We start from the raw sequence: 19,426 nt of genomic DNA, 5'->3' as shown, positions 1-19,426 counted from the left end.
CAGGCTACCTTCCCTTTGATGATGTAACATGGCAATATGCCTCCTGTTCCACATCAGATGAGAACAAGATATTTTCATTCATCAGCCCTAGAGAGGGAATACATTTTGGATAAAGAGGATTGGACTTTGGGGAACAGGTGTTAAGAACTCAATTTTAAACACACTTCTATATTTGGATCATGAATATTAATAGATAATTAAAAAAAAAAAGTCAAACTAAGGATAAGGATGCATAAATTAAAAATGTGCATAGAGCAAAGAGGTCCCCCAAACTGTGACCCCTATGATTTAAGTACCTGTTAGGGATGTGAATGAAAAGACTTCAGAAATCTTCTTTAAAAGGAAGATTGCATTGCAGCTTAAACACTGATCTGTTATCTCATGTTCTGGACTATTGCGCAGGCTGCCACAAAGGAACTACAACTGACCAGTCCCAAACACAGTTTCTGAGTTAATAAGACTAACATGTGACACTAACAGGCTTATTTTCGAACGTGATCGCCGGCGATCTTCCAACATAAATCGGGAGATGGCCAGCCATCTCGCAAAAGCGGCGAAATCGGTATAATCAAAAGCTGCTTTTTTGACACCATTGCTGCTTTCCCATCGCCGCACCGGCGAAAGTTCAAGGGGGCGTGTCGGCGGCGAAGCGAAGGCGGGACATGGGCGGGGATGGGCGTGGCTACCAGATGGCTGGCTTTCGTGGATAATGGAAAAAAAAAGCGACGTTAATCAGTATTTCGCCGGGTTTACTTGGTCCTTTAATTTTCACGACCAAGCCTCAAAAAGGTGCCCCAGTTGGCCAGATGACCACTGTAGGGAATGGGGGATGACCTCCCCATACTCCCCCAGTGGTCACCAACCCCCTCCCACACTAAAAAAATAAAAATCTTTTTTGCCAGCCTCTAATGTCATACCCAGCTCCCTGACAGCAGTATGGAAGTCCCTGGAGCAGTTTTTAATGGGTGCAGTGCACTTCAGGCAGGCAGACCCAGGTCAATCCCCCCCCCCCTACCTACCTGTTACACTTGTGGTGCTAAATGTTGAGCCCTCCAAACCCCCTCCAAAATCCACTGTACCCACATGTAGGTGCCCCCCTTCACCCATAAGGACTATGGTAGTGGTGTAGAGCTGTGGGGAGTGGGTTTTGGAGGGGATTTGGGGAGCTCAGCACCCAAGGGAAGGGAGCTATGCACCTGGGAGGTATTTGTATATTTTTAAAACATTTTTAGAAGTGCTTCCTAGGGGACCAGTGCACTACAAATGCTGGCTCCTCCCACGACCAAATGCCTTGGATTTCGCCTGTTTGAGATTGCCGGCATTTTTTTCCATTACCGCTGAAAAACAAAACCGGCCATCTCAAACCCGGCAAACTCTGGCATTTGGCCGGGCTAAACCGTATTATCGAAAACAAAGATGACCGGCCATCTTTTTCGATAATACGGTTCCTGCCAGCTGTAGCGCCGCCACCAAAATAGATCGTCGGCGACGTTCGATTATGCCCCTCCACATCAATCAATAAAGAAAATAGTGACAGTAAGACCACAAAGGAAGAGGTAAAGCAACACCAACATTGTCTACAATACGCCAAAGTACTGAGAATAAAATTTGGGGGCATTGGTGTTCAACGGGTAGGGGTGTTATTCCTAGTGGTGTGCTGGATCGCTCTTTAAAAATGGCTGCCAAGACTTCCAGCGCAGAGATGGACAGGGGGGAGGGGGGCACAGAGGTGGACTGGGAAGAGAGCCTGTTGTTAAAAACTTACCAGAACACCACTGGTTATTCCCCAAACATTTGGTAACTGGGGTTCAGTGGGAAGGCTGACACTAGAACTAACATTGATTTTGAAGGTCTTCTGAAATAACTGGGAGCATGAAATTTGTTATCCTATGAAGAAGTGTTATCCTGGATGGCACTTGGTAACTAGAGGCTTGAAGGTACAGCAATCAAATTCGTCTCTCTACCATGGAAAGAAAACCTGAAAGCATCACCAAAATGGTAAGTGGAACACGCACCAATGGAATAAAGACTCGATACACTAAGAAAGGTATAATGCAAGCAGAGAAAGAAGTTTGGCTTTCTATATACAAAGACACTGACCACAGAGAATGGCATCATTGGAAGATCAGAATGATGGATCACTTGTGTAATGTGCAATGTTAGGAAAAGGCAACAATCAGAAAGGAGCACAATAAAAGCTTTATCCCAAGAACTTCTCCAGTAAGGTCAGCATGAGAGCATAAAAACTAACCTGTTCTCCAACTGTAAGCCATAAAATTGCTACAACCATTGGTTTTAAACACCTGTCCATGACATCTCTTTTCACACATTTAATTTCTGCCTTCTGCCACATAACAGGACTATTAATCAAAGCAAATATAAACAGTTTGCAAAGGTAAATAACGTTTGTATGCATATTTAAGTACCCTCCATCAAGATCCTAGCACATTTAAAGCATCTCAAAGCAGATATTGCATGTCTACAGGAAACGAAATTGACAGCTACAGAGCATGAAAAGCTAAAACAGGGTTGGGTGGGACAAGTGATTCACGCATCCTCAGATGGGCGGAGGGGAGGAGTAGCAATTTGTATCCACCGGCAACTGGCTTGCACGGTGGAGACAGTTCTACAAGATCCCAATGGGCGATTCGTATTGATTAAAATGTGGCTGCAGGGGAGGGAACTATACCTGCTAAACGTGTATGCCCCCACTCCCCCGGATGACTCCTTCTTTCCCAGATTGTCACAGCAGTTGCTCCCTTATGAAAGTAAACATTTGGTGATTGCTGGGGATATGAATGTACTGATGGACCCAAAGATTGACTATTCTGGGGAGGGACACGGGGGGAAGGAGAACCGGAAGGGGTTTAGAATGTTAAAAGAATTTAGCAACTCACTCTCTGTAATAGATGCATGGCGGAATTTACACCCGGATTCAAGGGAATACACACATCGGTCCAGAGCACACGGGACTTGGGGTAAAATAGATTATATGTTTACCTCCCCAGCATTATTCACATGTGTCCGAGACACTAAAATTGAAGAGATACTGATATCTGACCATAGCCCTGTCTGGTTGGAGCTGGAGGCGCCAGGAAGCTTTCAGCCGACCAGACGGTGGAGGTTCCCTAATTATCTAGTAAAAGATAAGTCTTTTCAAAAATTCCTGGTCAAAAAATGGGAAGAATATGAATCGTTTAACAGAAAACACAAGTCTAACCCCCAGTTGTTTTGGTGTACTGGTAAGGCGGTTCTCAGAGGGGACCTGATTGCCTTCGTTGCAAATAAGCGGAAAAAGAGCGCAGCTAGCCTCTTGCATCTGAATAGACAACTACAGAAGGCTAGACGCCGTTATATGGAACGGCAAACTACAGCTAATAGGGAAGCCTACTTATCTGTTCAGGCAGCTGTGAATTCACTGTTGCATGAAAGAGTATTAAAAAATAGGATTTTTCAGAAGTATAGGTTCCACAGATTTGGAAACAGAGCCGGGGGTATGCTAGCTCGGATAGTTAGGAAGCGGGAAGGGGGCAGAACCATATCGGCTCTAAAAGAAAAGGCGGGAGGTCTTACTAATAGCCCAGATAAGATTCTCCAAACACTCCAGGAACATTTTGCACAATTATACACAGCTGAACATTCGGTCGGGGAGGCACAAATGAGTGATTTCCTCAGAAGGGCTCGGATGCCAAAGCTTGGAGAGTTAGACATAGCATGTCTAGAAGCCCCCATTCAGCCCAAAGAGTTAATGGAGGCCATAAAAGGGTTGAAGTCATTCTCGGCACCAGGGGTGGATGGGTATTCAGGAGAATTTTATAAAATGCTACAATCCCAATTGATACGGCCACTTTTTGAGTATCACCAAGCGGTGATACAAGAAGGGAAATTTCCATTACACGAAAACACTGCATGCATATCATTATTGTTGAAACCTGGGAAAGTTGTCGAAGAACCAGAATCCTACAGGCCTATTTCGTTAATTAATGTTGATATCAAGCTCTTAGCAAAGATTCTGGCTACACGGCTCAGCAAGTGTCTACCCAGTGTGATTGAACCGGCACAAGTGGGATTTATCCCCAAAAGGCATTCTGTCGTGCATATTCGGAGAATATTACTTGCAATGGCACAGTGTCGGTTCAATGAGACGCCTGGGATGTTGGTGAGCCTCGATGCCACTAAAGCTTTTGACAGGGTAGGGTGGGACTTTTTGTTTTATATGTTGGATTGGATAGGACTCCCTCCTGGAATAAGACAAGCAATTGAGGCTTTATATACCGGCATGGAAGCACATATAACAGCTAATGGGGGGCTCTCGACAGGGTTTTGGATAGGTAGGGGAACGCGGCAGGGTTGCCCCTTGTCCCCACTCCTGTTTGACTTAACGTTAGAACCACTACTACGCCTTCTAAATTCTGACCCCAGAATCAGTGGAGTGCAACTGGGGGAGCAGGAGGTCCGTGCTTTGGCTTATGCCGACGAAGTCCTCCTGGTGCTGACCAACCCACGGGAGTCATTTGAGGCAGCCTTGTCACTGATACAGGAGTATGGGCTGCTGTCGGGATTTGACCTCAACCTCTCTAAATCCTGTGCGATGCCCATGAATACGGGTACCGAACCATATTGGCAAGGGGAGGCCCCTCTTAGGTGGGAGACAACAAAAATGAGATACCTGGGGGTGTACATTCCTAGTGATAGGTCCACCATGTATAGAGATAATATAGCCCCGTTGATAGAGATGACTAAAAGCAAACTGATGATGTGGAGGGAGCTGCCACTTACTATTTGGGGTAGAATAGCACTATTCAATATGGTGGTTGCTCCCAGGTGGCTATATGTTTTTCAACAATTACCACTCTTTTTGAAGCACAAAGATGATAAGCAGTTACAGCGTTTAATACAAACATACCTGTGGCAGGGGAAGAAACCCAGAATACCTTATAACCAGATAACGGCCCCAAGGGAAGGGGGTGGTATGGGGCTTTTAAGTATCAAATTTTTGGCGATTGCGAGTTCCATGCGACATATAAATGATTGGTATCGGGGGACATCCGATTTCTCCGTCACGTCGGTGGAGACCTCGATGTTTCCGGATATACATTTCAGTCATTTGCTCCACTCCGGTGCCCCGCTGCCAGCTGCAGCATTTCAGAGGCACCCATTATTAAAATCTCTCAGGGACACTTGGAGGTGGGTGTGTAGGCGTTATCATTTCTCCCCCCGCATATCCCCTTGGCTGTCAATATGTGATAACCCAGCATTTCCCCCAGGTCAGGGGGTCAGTACATTCAGTAGTTGGGCAAAAAAGGGGATCATATATTTGGCACATATAGTTACAGAAGAGGGACGAATTCATGAGTATTCAGAGCTCCAATCCAGGTATGGGATTCCCCCGACACATCGCTTTGCATATTGTCAGTTGAGCCATTATGTAGCCTCACTAGAGTGGACAGATCTTACGGAGGATGTGGTGGAGGTTCTCTCAGAAGAGTTTACCCTGGGAGCACAGCTCTCGGTGCCGTTGAAATTTCATCACCAACAACTCAAAGACACCACAGCAGAGTTAGATTTCCGGCGGCTAGCACGAGAGTGGTCAAGGGATCTAGGCTGTACACTCACTGAGGAGGAATGTAGGTCATATCTGAAATCTATTTACAAACAGCGGCTTTCCATTCCGCAAAGGGAGCGGCTATATAGGTGGCTGCTTAGAACGCATATATCTCCGCAGAGAGCACAGAAGGCGGGGTTTACTGCAGCAGATACATGCCCAAAATGTAACCAGAATGCGGCATCTCTAGGCCAAATGTTTTGGAGTTGTCCTTATGTGGATCGGTTCTGGAAGCAAGTTATAAAGGGGATAGACCAACTATGGTATTGTACCCTTGTGTGGGAACCTTTAATTTTATTTAATATCTTTAAGTACACTGCAGACCCCCCAGAAGGTTTCAAGGCATTTGCAAAGGTAGCAATCTATTTTGGAATAACTACCGTATTGCAATTCTGGAGAGCGCAGGAAACACCCCCACTGCAGATATGGCGCTCACAATTAGTGAAGCAAATGAGAATAGATCGGTGTGGGGTACCTGATTTGGAAAGCCCAGTGGGCCTCAGGTTTAGGGCGCAGTGGGAGCCACTTTGGGTCACACTCACACCCAAAGCGCGTAGTTTACTGCTGAATTTCTGACCCTTCCTAGATGCTCTTTTGATCTGTCATTAGGCGGGGAACTTGTTGATAGGGATGTTATTGTGTATTTCTCTCCGATAAATAGGACCTCTGGTTTAAACTATGCCACTTTGACTGTCCTTTAGGTAAATGGGATGCTGTGACAGGACCACCGCATTTGTTACTGGTGAGAGACCTGAACAATACATCATGCTGAAGTTGCAGGGACCAGGGGGGGACTGGGTAAAGGGTGGGAAGGGGGGGATAGGAGGATAGGCTCTGGTAGGGAGGGAGGGGGAGAAAATATAAAAGATGTAATGTAATTTCTTGTATTGAGCATAAGGTGTTTGTTGACAACCTTTGGTATGTAATTTCTTTGGCAAGTATTTGTTCAATTGTCAATCTTTACTAATAATAAAAATGATTTAAACATAAGTACCCTCCATCTTGAAAATACTTAAATACACCAAGCCAGTTTGTTGTACTTAAGTGGCCACCACATTCATACAATGATATGCATTTAATTAGGGCCAGCACAAGGAAATTAGCTACCCTTCTGTAACAGATTGATACGAATAGGCCAAGGCACCAAAAGATATATGTGAGAGAGAGAGAAAGAGAGTGTGAGTGTGTAATTAACAGCAATATTTGAAGGAAGTGGCATTCAACCAAGATAGAAAACCAGGCACTTGCAAGGCTTCAAACAGCTTGGGCAGGAAGTGGTAGGTTGCAATACCATTAGAAGCAGAAAAGCATAGGGAAAGAGGAAGATTTTCTGCCTTTTGCTGTTTTTGTATATAGGCCTTAGGGAATCCACTGGAATCAAAAAACCAGGCAATATCTTGTTAAAATGTTTCGACAAGGCTCTGCCTTGTGCTAGAGGCAGTGTGGCCAAATGAGAGATCTGTTTCATATCTGCTGGACTTGTCCACAATAGACCAGGCAGCAGTGAATGAAATTGCAATTGGCAAAACCACAGCGAGACAATGAGGATTTAGAGAAACTACACTCAGTCTTCCTTCTAGTGACATGAAAATTGAAGGAAACCAAGCAGAGGTTTCTTTTTTTTTAATTTAGCAACATTAACTTTTCCAACAGAGATGGCATTAGCTGTGAATGATGTGGACCCTGCCACTGGACACATTAGCTAGTTGTCAGGAAAAGAAATGCTGAGCAGCCTTGGCCAGGTCAGGCCAGAGTGCAGACCTGTAGGTCCAGTATGCCAGAGAGTGTGTGGTCATGGCCTCAATGGGCTCTGCAAGGTAACATGTCAAAGAAATTCATGTAAAGTCTCCCTTGCAGCAGACTGATTATGGGTTCTGTTGCTTACCACTGTGGCAAGGAACTACATCAACAAAGATGATTCAGTGGTGGAGTTAAGCTGTAGATAAAAGGGTACTGCTCATGCTGCCAGTACTGCTTGGGCCGGCAGCGTATCTCTTTCCCTTGCTGTACCTTTCTCTCTGACACTCCATCTGAATCGCCAGATTATCCCCCCAGCACATCAGTGTGTTGTACTGAAGGATGATACTCCTTTCCCCCTGTGGGTCACACAGGGTGGCTGACATATACACAATCTCCTTGATGAGAGGTTTCAACCAGTCTTCTACTTGTATGATTCCACCAGCACAAATACTTCTGCTACCAATCCAACTCGCTGCTGAAAACCCTCTAACTTCTCCTCCAGTCCAGTATAATTGTTATTGGGATCACAAGAACTAGGATGTCCCATTTTTAACTCAGACCCTCTATGGCATCTATGACCTGAGTTATATTTGTACAATCATGACATCCCAGGGAGCTTTAAATACTAACTTCAGTCTCTAATGACATATGATGAAGGGCTTCCATTGCTCTACTAGCCTCTCCAGCATCAGATAGATGGAATTCCTCCTGGTGCCAACATCCTGGTGGACAGATGCTCTTTCTGCTTCCTTCTTCCTTCTCAGTTTCTGGTACTTTTTGATCAGTACTTTCAATATATGGGGGCAGCCATGAACAGGAGAATAGTGGGAGGAGGAGGGGTGGAAGGGTTGGGTAGGGGGAAAAATACAATGTTGATTATGTATTACAGATGAGTTTGAGGAATTTTAGAGAGTTGGTAGCCTTGTGGCTGCAGGTAAGTGTATTGTATGATTTTCTCTATTGAAATGTTGAATCTTAAATTAAAAAAAAAAAAGAATGATGGGGGGGGGGGGGGGGGGTAAAAAGTATAAAAGTATGACGAAGGATAATCTTATATGGGTGTCGTGTGGATGTATCGTGAACACCAAACTGGGATACCAAATTTGTATAACTTGTACTTTGTGCTTTATCGTCAATAAAAATGTGTTAAACTAAAGGGGAAAGGGAATGGGACTTATATACCGCCTTTCTGTGGTTTGTCCAACTACATTCAAAGCGGTTTACATATTATATACAGGTACTTATTTGTACCTGGGACAATGGAGGGTTAAGTGACTTGCCCAGAGTCACAAGGAGCTGCAGTGGGAATACAACCCAGTTCCCCAGGATCAGAATCCGCTGCACTAACCACTAGGCTACTCCTCCACTCCATGGTTATCACATACCATGTAAAATGAGTTTATCTTGTTGGGCAGACTGGATGGACTATTCAGGTCTTTATCTGCCATCATTTACTATGTTACTATGTTAAAGCGAAATTACTCACACACAATAGAACTCCAGAGAGGAGTTTCAGAGGCTCCTCTCCCTAGGATGAGAGTAGAGGGGAGGTTTCACCAGAGAATGCTTAAGGTGGCCCTCTGAATGAATCTGCAGCACCTCTGTCAGTGATGCTGGAGTGTACCTTTCCCACCAGAGAAGCTGTGCAGAAGACATGCCATCACAAAACAGAAAATGGCTGCAGCTCCCACTGGCAGGAAGAACGTTGCAGCTATAGAGTTTACGAGGCCTACCAGCCTCTCTCTTCAATGTACCTCGGGGCTGTGCTCTTAAGTTTCCCTCGCTAGAAAAACTGCAGTCCTGCCACAGAGGAGGGAGCTGAAATGAGCAGTGGCACAAAGTGCAGCAGCTGCAGTAAGTCAGCACTCTCACTGCCGTGATCAGATTGCCCACATGGTTTTCTTGCTTTGGCCCTTCATCACTCACCTGCTGGCAACCCCTTTTTTGATAGGTTCCTCTTTCACCAGAATGTTGTCCATTCCTAACAAATCTAAATCCCTCCTCCCTGCGCCATTATCTTATTCATGCATTGACACCCCAGAATCCTGGCTACTTCTTGAGGCCGAAACAAGAGCAGGGAGAACCTGTACATCAGGAAATCCAAACAGGAAAAGTACAGGCTGACCAAAGGACGAATCCATCACTGGAGATGTTATGTAGAAAATACTTTATTGATGTTGATGTCGGACGACCTGACATGGTTCGTGTTTCAGCGTAACACAATGCTTACATCAGGGATCAAATGAATAGTTCTCCAGAAAGAGTCTATATTTTAAATCAGTCAGGAAATCTCAAACCAAATGACTGTGATGCAGTCAGGCTGACCAAAAAGCGTACGAAAATAGACCAGCACTGGCACTGGCAAACTCTGTGGGGTCTGCTCATATACATCTCCAGTGCTGGATTCGTCCTTTGGTCAGCCTCTATTTTTTCCTGTTTGTGCTTCTTGGGGCCTGCATGTAGAACAGGGAGCAGCACTTCTGAGAATTCTACCCTGGACTATATGAATTTCAACTTTCTACCTAGAAGCCTAAATTCAGCTTCCAAACTCTCCGTTCCACACTTTCCTATATTGTTGGTATCCAGAAGGTAGCTTGTTCTTCCTGAGCATAAAATCCTATGTAGGTGACGGGCGAGATCAGCCACCTTTGCAGCAGGCAGGCAAGTTAATGAAATTAATTCAGATACCTTGCACCTTCTTATCCTTAAGTCTGAAATAAAATTAACTGTTCATCAAATAATATAGAAACTGTGCCACAGTTTATCAAATGATTTGACTATACGCCTGCTTTCTATTTCAAAAAAAATAGCTGTGAATGAGTTATTGTTGGACAAATTCTATAAAAAAAAAGTTTTAAAAAATTCTGCACAAACCTTTTAACAATTCTGCCCACAATATTTTAGAATTCTGTACGTCTGCACAGTTTATAATTTCTTTGCCAAGTCTTCCATCATAAGATTTTACTCCTTCCCCAAGCCTGAAACCCCCAACTCTACCTTTTTCCTCCTCAGGCTCCAATCACGGTTCTCTCTCTTCACCCCTGCCTTCTTTGCCCCACCTTTTCTATCCCTTTAATTCCCAGAAAGACCTTTAATTCTGTGTCCCCAAGGTCTCCCCCTCCTATCTCTCCATCTTTCTTCCCCCCAGCACATACTCCCAACCTTGCCTTCTCTCTTCTTGCCTGCATATACTAACCCCTACCTCTCCTTTTTCCTTCCCAGGCACATACCCCACCTCATCTTCTTTCTGTGCCCCCCTCCCCCCAACAAAGCCAAATCCTAGCTTTTAGTTTCAACAGGTATCTTGATTAAAGCAAAAGGGAAGGGGTGGCATTGATCTTGCATAAAACATTAGGTCTTCAATTGGTTTCAACATAAAACAGTCTCTGGTTGTGAGGGTATATTTCTCAAGTTATTCATTGGCATTGGGACTCTGGTTTTATATCTTGCTCTATTTTCCTCTTTGGATGTTTTGGAAAAACTACTGGATTTTATTAGTGAATGCAGAATGTTCTCAAACTATTTAGTAGTATTGTAATATGGGATATTTTTAATATTCATTTTGATGAGTTACTGTCTTTGTTTTTACAATCATGGCATCATCATTCTGCATGGATCAATGTGAGTTTAATACTATTTAAAAAACAGGCCAGACAATTAGAGAGAAAATGGGAAAAAAAAGTTATGGGATGCAGAGTTTTCACTAAATTTAAAGCACACTTATGCATAGTCAGAGAGGAGATCCAAAAGGCACAGAGAAGTTACATCACTGATCAACTTAATAGAGAAGGTAATATATCTAGGCATTTGTTCAGGGTTTTGAAAAAAAATATGAATGCTTCTGGAATTAACCTAATAGGATGCTTTGGTCTAACTGCAAATCAATTTAGTTCCATTATTGAAAAAAACTGACAGATATTAGGAATTAAATGAACCGAAACATCAATGCTCCACTGAATGGATGCAGGTCCTTGGATACTTTCCTAGAGTTAATACTTGAAGATCCAAATGAATGTAGTATGATGGGATGTTTAGAACTGAGTGAATCTTTACAAACTTTTGATTAGTTTTGTTTGGTGATGGTGAAGCAGAGGAAATGCTGAGCAAGGTCAAAGCAATTTTCTGATCCAATTCCTACTGGTTATTTAAAGGAATGTAAATACTGCATAGCTCCTTTGCTGTCTTGTATGGTAAAAGGTTTCTTTAGTGCTGGGTGTATCTCATAAGCTCCTGAAACATGTAATTGTCCAACTTATTATTAAGGGTGGCAATTTTTTTTTAACATCTAGTGCAGATCTTAGAGAGTGTTATTTCCAGGTACTGTATACAGACTATTTTACCCAGGTCCAACTACACAAATCTGGTCTAGTCTCACCAGTGTGTGGGAAGTATTTAAATTCTTTTGGGGCTTATCCCCGGATCAGATAATTTTGGACTGCTATAGTTCAATATCTCTCTGCTCTGCTAGGCAGAGTTTTATCAAACTACCTGGTGAATTTAATTTTCGACAAGGTGAAGACCAATAGAGGGAATTTGAAAGGTGATATACTGCAGTCGTGGATGGCTGATGAGTCACCAGTATTGTAGTCATGGAGAGCCCAGGTTCATTAATTACTGGTTTGAGAGGCTTTGAGGCAAGCAGTTCTTTTAGGCGTAAGAGGCGCTTCCTGATGGTTTGGGATACTTACATGCAGCACACGACACCAAGGGGTAGAAGTCTAAATGTAAATACTTTTTTACTTTGAGAGCAGAGATACTGTGTTCTTGGCCTGTTTTCTTTCTTGTTCTTTTCTTTATTATTGCTTGACTCTGGAAGCCATAAGAACCCAGGGTGAAGATGATGAGGATAGCAGGTTCTTTTGGGTTGGGGGTTAGGGAGGTGGGCAAAGATAAAAATGGGTGAGGCATTTTAATGATCCAACGATTTTTATTAGGATCAGGAAAACCAAATAATGATCATCTGAACAAAAAAACTAAGCAAAAGTCCGGTGAAGTACAATGCAGCAAAGTGAAGTAGAAGTTGCGAACTATAGACTTGACATCATACATCAGGAAAACAAAGACACTCACAATCCCAATTATAGTTTCCCCCCACTGGCACTCACCCTCATGACCAAATGCTGAACATATGACTCATATGGCCCATGTCTTGACTCTGAGGACTCCAGGCCGTTTTATGAGAATGAGTGGGGCTAAAGGGTGAGGCATTTTAAATCTGTTTTTGAGTCATATTCATGCTAGCAATGATTGATTTTCGTTGGACATCTGGATTGCATGTACTGTATGCTGTTCTGTTTTTGACTCACCGATAAAAATGGTTTTACTGGTTAAAAAAAAAGGTGTAAATTTAGATCAAGGCACTGTATCTTCCTATCATCTGGTTTTGCAATTGCTGTTTATAGCAAATTTATTGAAAAGTTTGTTTAGTGTCGATTGCTTCATTATGTGGGAGTTTCTGGTACACTTAGGGCCCTGTTTACTAAGGTGCGCTAGTGTTTTTAGCACGCGCTAACATTAGACACACCCATATATTCCTATGGTTGTGCACGTTAATTTTTAGTGCGCACTAACAACGCTAGCGCTCCTATAGCGTGGCTTAGTAAACAGGGCCCTAAGTGCTTGGCAGTCAGGATTTTTAAAGCATCATGGAACAATAGTCTTGGTTCCCTTGTTAAAAATTAGATTTACTTTGGATAAAAGAATGATGTCCTCATTCTACTAGACCTTTCCATAGCATATGGTAGGAAGATCAATTGGTAGGAAGATCAATTGATTTGGGACTGAGAATCTGTGCTGGCTTGGGAGCATTCTTTTCTATCAGATAGATCCCAAACAGCCCATTGGGATGGTCAGAACTCAGGACATCACTTTCCTTATCAATGTTCTTCCACAAAGTTCAGTCTTATCTCCGTTATCTTTAAATTCATATCTGAGTCCTGTGGTTTCTATAATACAAAAATATGGACTGTCTTGCATCTGCTGGATGTTGGGAAAGAGCAAACAGCTGTACTAGCTTCCTTATGTATCTGTTTGCAATAACTTTCACAGCTGTTTAAAACGGCTGAATTGAAACTGAATTTAGAGAAAACTTATTATATATGGTTTACAAGGCATCACATCAGAGGATTTTGCTAGTCAGCCCCTTCTATTGAAGGCTTTTCTTTGACTGAAAAGTCGGTGATAAAGAACGTAGGAGACTGGTTAGACAGAGATTTGTCTTTTAATGATCAGATTAATCTGTAATCTGTACTTCGTTTGCTAGCTTACGACTTCTCCATCGGCTTCACTCTTTATTAGAAAATGAGGACCTAGCTGTATTGCTTCATGCTTTATTTCAAGATCAGATTATTGTAATGCTCTTTACTGAGGTCTTACATAGTATCAATTTTAGAAATCTACAATCCAAAACACAGTTGCTTGACTGCGAACCTGTTTTAGCAGAATTGTACTGGTTGTCAATTGAACAACAAAATTATTTTAAGTTGCTTTGTTTGGTCTCTGTGCATTACATCTAGAGGGTCCTATATATTGGAAACCTCTGCTAGTGATGTATAAATCAACAAGGTGGTTACATTCTTTTCAACAAGACTTACTTAAAGTACCGTGTGAAATAAAATTACAGCCTACCTGTTCACATAGTACATCAAACATAAGTAATGCCATACTGGGAAAAGACCAAGGGTCCATCGAGCCCAGCATCTTGTCCACGACAGCAGCCAATCCAGGCCAAGGGCACCAGGCAAGCTTCCCAAACGTACAAACATTCTATACATGTTATTCCTGGGATTTTGGATATTTCCAAGTCTGTTTAGTAGCGGTTTATGTCCTTTAGGAAACCGTCCAACCCCTTTTTAAACTCTGCTAAGCTAACCGCCTTCACCACATTTTCCGGCAATGAATTCCAGAGTTTAATTACACGTTGGGTGAAGAAAACGTTTCTCCGATTTGTTTTAAATTTACTACACTGTAGTTTAATCGCATGCCCCCTAGTCCTAGTATTTTTGGAAAGCGTGAACAGACGCTTCACATCCACCTGTTCCACTCCACTCATTATTTTATATACCTCTATCATGTCTCCCCTCAGCCGTCTCTTCTCCAAGCTGAATAGCCCTAGCCTCCTTAGTCTTTCTTCATAGGGAAGTCGTCCCATCCCCGCTATCATTTTAGTCGCCCTTCGCTGCACCTTTTCCAATTGTACTATATCTTTCTTGAGATGCGGCGACCAGAATTGAACACAATACTCAAGGTGCGGTCGCACCATGGAGCGATACAACGGCATTATAACATCCTCACACCTGTTTTCCATACCTTTCCTAATAATACCCAACATTCTATTCGCTTTCCTAGCCGCAGCAGCACACTGAGCAGAAGGTTTCAGTGTGTTATCGACGACGACACCCAGATCCCTTTCTTGGTCCGTAACTCCTAACGTGGAACCTTGCATGACGTAGCTATAATTCGGGTTCTTTTTTCCCACATGCATCACCTTGCACTTGCTCACATTAAACGTCATCTGCCATTTAGCCGCCCAGTCTCCCAGTCTCGTAAGGTCCTCTTGTAATTTTTCACAATCTTGTCGCGAGTTAACGACTTTGAATAACTTTGTGTCATCAGCAAATTTAATTACCTCGCTAGTTACTCCCATCTCTAAATCATTTATAAATATATTAAAAAGCAGCGGTCCTAGCACAGACCCCTGAGGAACCCCACTAACTACCCTTCTCCATTGTGAATACTGCCCATTTAACCCCACTCTCTGTTTCCTATCCTTCAACCAGTTTTTAATCCACAATAGGACATTTCCTCCTATCCCATGACCCTCCAATTTTCTCTGTAGCCTTTCATGAGGTACCTTGTCAAACGCCTTTTGAAAATCCAGATACACAATATCAACCGGCTCCCCTTTGTCCACATGTTTGTTTACTCCTTCAAAGAATTGAAGTAAATTGGTCAGGCAAGATTTCCCCACACAAAAGCCGTGCTGACTCGGTCTCAGTAATCCGTGTCCTCGGATGTGCTCTGTAATTTTGTTTTTAATAATAGCTTCTACCATTTTCCCCGGCACCGACGTCAGACTCACCGGTCTATAATTTCCCGGGTCTCCCCTGGAGCCTTTTTTAAAAATGGGCATTACATTGGCCACCCTCCAATCTTCCGGTACCACGCTCGATTTTAAGGATAAGTTGCATATCACTAGCAGTAGCTCCGCAAGCTCATTTTTCAGTTCTATCAGTACTCTAGGATGAATACCATCCGGTCCAGGAGATTTGCTACTCTTCAGTTTGCCGAACTGCCCCATTACGTCCTCCAGGTTTACTGTGAAGTCAGTAAGTTTCTCTGACTCGTCCGCTTGAAATACCATTTCCGACACCGGTATCCCACCCAAATCTTCCTCGGTGAAGACCGAAGCAAAGAATTCATTCAGTCTCTCCGCTAAGTCTTTGTCTTCCTTGATAGCCCCTTTTACCCCTCTGTCATCCAGCGGCCCAACCGATTCTTTTGCCGGCTTCCTGCTTTTAATATACCGAAAAAAATCTTTACTATGTTTTTTTGCCTCTAATGCTATCTTTTTTTCGTAATCCCTCTTGGCCTTCTTTATCTGTGCCTTGCATTTGCTTTGACACTCCTTATGCTGCTTTTTGTTATTTTCAGACGGTTCCTTCTTCCATTTTCTGAAGGCGTTTCTTTTAGCCCTAATAGCTTCCTTCACCTCACTTTTCAACCAGGCCGGCTGTCTTTTGGAGTTCCGTCTTTCTTTTCTAATTCGCGGAATATGTATGGCCTGGGCCTCCAGGATGGTATTTTTGAACAGCGTCCATGCCTGTTGTACAGTTTTTACTCTCTCAGTTGCCCCCCTAAGTTTTTTTTACCGTTCTTCTCATTTTATCATAGTCTCCTTTTTTAAAGTTAAACGCTAACTTATTTGATTTTCTGTGTACAGTTACTTCAAGGTCGATATCAAAACTGATCATATTATGGTCACTGTTATCAAGCGGGCCCAGTACCATAACGTCCCTCACCAGATCATGCGCTCCACTAAGGACCAAGTCTAGAATTTTTCCTTCTCTCGTCGGCTCCTGCACCAGTTGCTCCATAAAGCTGTCCTTGATTTCATATAAATGGCAAGTGACCGACTCACCTGCAAATGCGCAGTAGAGACTTCCCTCTCTGTCCCGCCCTTGCGTCAAGACGTGATGACGTCAGAGGGCAGAACAGAGAGGGAAACGGAGTCGGACGCTGCTGCTGGAGCCTCGAAAAGAACATCGCGCACACCAACCTCCCCCTCCGCCGCTCCCGCCTCCCTCCGTATCGGGCCCCCTGCACTGACCTGACAGCGCCTCTCACCTCCTTGTGGAAGCGCTGTCAGGTCAGTGCAGGGGGCCCGGCACGGAGGGAGGCGGCGGCGAGGAGGGTAGCTGGAAATCTCGCCCGTTTTAACAGGCTTAACGGCTAGTAAGTACATAAGCACATAAGCACCGCCATACTGGGAAAAGACCAAGGGTCCATCAAGCCCAGCATCCTGTCTCCGACAGCGGCCAATCCAGGCTTCAAGAACCCAGCAACCCCCCCCCCCCCCTAAAAAAAAAAATTAATAATGGTCAATGGACTTTTCCCTCAGGAATCTGTCCAAACCCCCTTTAAATTCCGTAAGGCCAGCTGCTGTCACTACATTCTCCGGAACGAGTTCCAGAGTCTAACTACATGCTGAGTAAAGAAAAACTTTCTCCTATTTTTTTTTAACTCTACCATATTCTAGCTTCATTCTTGTGTCCCCTGGTTTTGTTGTTGTTTGAAAGTGTAAACAAATGCTTCACATCTGTCCGCTCTAATCACGAATGTTTACAGTCATGGGGACAAAATTTTGAAATTCTGTTCCTTTGAAATTACACTCTATAAAATGTTACTTAACATTTAAGAAGAATTTGAAAACAAGGTTCCATGGGGAAGGTTTTTAGTAGAAGTCAGGCCTCGATTGTTGTGCCTTTTTTAAATCAAATTATAATGGTTAGATTAGATTTTTAATACAAACTATAGCAGGCCTGATTCAGTCCTGATTCAGTCCTCTTAAATACAAAATTCTCTTTACTCCTCTGTGGTAGGAGTTGCACAAATGAGATGGATAACTTATGAGTAATATTGGGTGAGAGGATGAACTAACTTTTAGGAATATTTTTTAATGTTTGTAACTTACCTCAAGCTAATTGGTGAGCCATGTAATCAAATTTGGTAAATTAAAATAAACTGGCTCCCCATACTCCTATGGCATATTGTCAGGCTTGTTATACTCCCACTCCCACGGTTTATAATCAAGTTTGCTCTGCTTTCACACCCCAATGGAACACCCCCACCCTTATCCTCACCTAACTTCCCATATCCAAACATGTTATGCTCCCCAGCCACAATATACACCCCTAAGTACCCTGGCACTTACCAAACCTACACTGTCTTCCCTCCCTGCCCTAACTGCATGGCACGAAAAGGCATTGGCACACAGTGCACATCAGGCTGCCTCCTGATCCTCTTCTGTCCTAGGCCTGATTGCTCATTTGAACTGCATAATTGTACGGCGGTACATACAGTTCAAATAAGCAGTCAGGTGGAGAAAGACATAGCCCAATGTGCACCATGCACTGCCTCCTCTTGCTACATGACCAGGGCAGTGTCACGTCTGTGGTCGTGACCCCTCTCAGGCTTACCTTATTTCTGGCGGTCAGCTTCTAAGCTGGCTTCTGTCTGGTCTTTCTGAGTTAGCTCTGTCTCTGTGTGCTGGCTGCTTCCAGCATGGCTCTGATTTCTCCACTACACTGCACCTGTGTGTGTTAAGCCTCTCTGTGCTTCAGTATGCTTTCTGCCTGTGTCTTGGTTTGTGCTCCCCTTGACCTCTGGTGGCCAGAACCGGTGGCTGCCATAGACTGTCTTGCTTTCCCTACCCGTTCCAGGCTTCAGCTCAGTCCGGTCCGGATCTTCCAGGCTGAGAGACTTGTCTTTCTTGTTTGTGCCTGCACAGCATCCGTAGCTGCCGTGGGATTGCTGCAGCTGAGTCTCAGCTGCTGCTGGGCTTATTAGCCATTTGGAAACTTCTGTGTTTGCCTTTGCATCGCCTAAGGTCCCTGGTATGCTGGTGTGCGCTGTGCACTTCTGCCTAGCCCAGTTTATTGTCTGAGATTCTTGCCTGTTTCTAGTACAGTCTTTGTGTAGTTTATCTTGTACTGTATTGCTTGTTCCCAGTCTTGTTTCTTGTTTGTATTTCTCTGTCTAGTTCTTGGTTGTCTGTGTTTCTTGTTTAGTGGCTGCACTGCAGCATTCAGTCTTGTCTCTTGTCTGTCAGTATTTGTTCCCTGTTTTAGTGGCTGCTCTGCAGCTTTCAGTCTTGTCTCTTGTCTGTCAGTATTTGTACCCTGTTTTAGTGGCTGCTCTGCAGCTTTCAGTTCCTGACCCTTTTTGGCCTGCCCACTTCTTGCCTAGTGGGTATCCAGTTCCTGCCCTGTCCAGTAAGTCCTGCCGGCCACCTGCACCCAGGGGCTCAACTCCTGAGGAACGGTGGTCAAGTGCAGGTGAAGCCTAGCTGTCCCCGTCTGAGTTCTGTCTTATCCCTGTGTGGGGTGTTTTTGCCTGCCGCTCCTCGGCAGTGGCCCAAGGGCTCACAAACCTAGTTCCTGCCTGGAAAACCTGACAGGCAGGGAGGAGGAAGGGAACTTGAGATACAATTTGGCACAGCAAGTGCAGAATTCTGTGCAAGTGGGGAAATCTGGTCAAATTCTACATGGCGCAGGTACACAAATTAACCCCCGAGAGTAATGAGTATAACTATCCACTAGGTGAGAATTAAGGGAAAGGGGGGGGGGGGGATGGGACTTGATATACCGCCTTTCTGAGGTTTTTTCGCAACTAAATTCAAAGCGGTTTACATATATTCAGGTTCTTATTTTGTACCAGGGGCAATGGAGGGTTAGGTGACTTGCCCAGAGTCACAAGGAGCTGCTGTGGGAATCGAACTCAGTTCCCCAGGATCAAAGTCCACTACACTAACCACTAGGCTTCTCCTCCAAAAGGATAAATTAACAAGAATAGCAAGAAGCA

General features: G+C 43.9%; 1 protein-coding gene across 5 annotated transcripts in view; it reads right to left on the bottom strand.

Moving 5' to 3' along the window:
- The window catches only part of CFLAR (CASP8 and FADD like apoptosis regulator), a 216,857-nt gene that overhangs the window by 134,501 nt on the left and 62,930 nt on the right, over nt 1-19,426 (bottom strand). The gene's annotated exons all lie outside the window — the stretch shown is intronic.

This window comes from Microcaecilia unicolor, chromosome 7 (genome assembly GCF_901765095.1).
Source record: "Microcaecilia unicolor chromosome 7, aMicUni1.1, whole genome shotgun sequence".
Lineage (NCBI taxonomy): Eukaryota > Metazoa > Chordata > Amphibia > Gymnophiona > Siphonopidae > Microcaecilia > Microcaecilia unicolor.
This window is presented reverse-complemented; position numbering and strand designations above follow the sequence as displayed.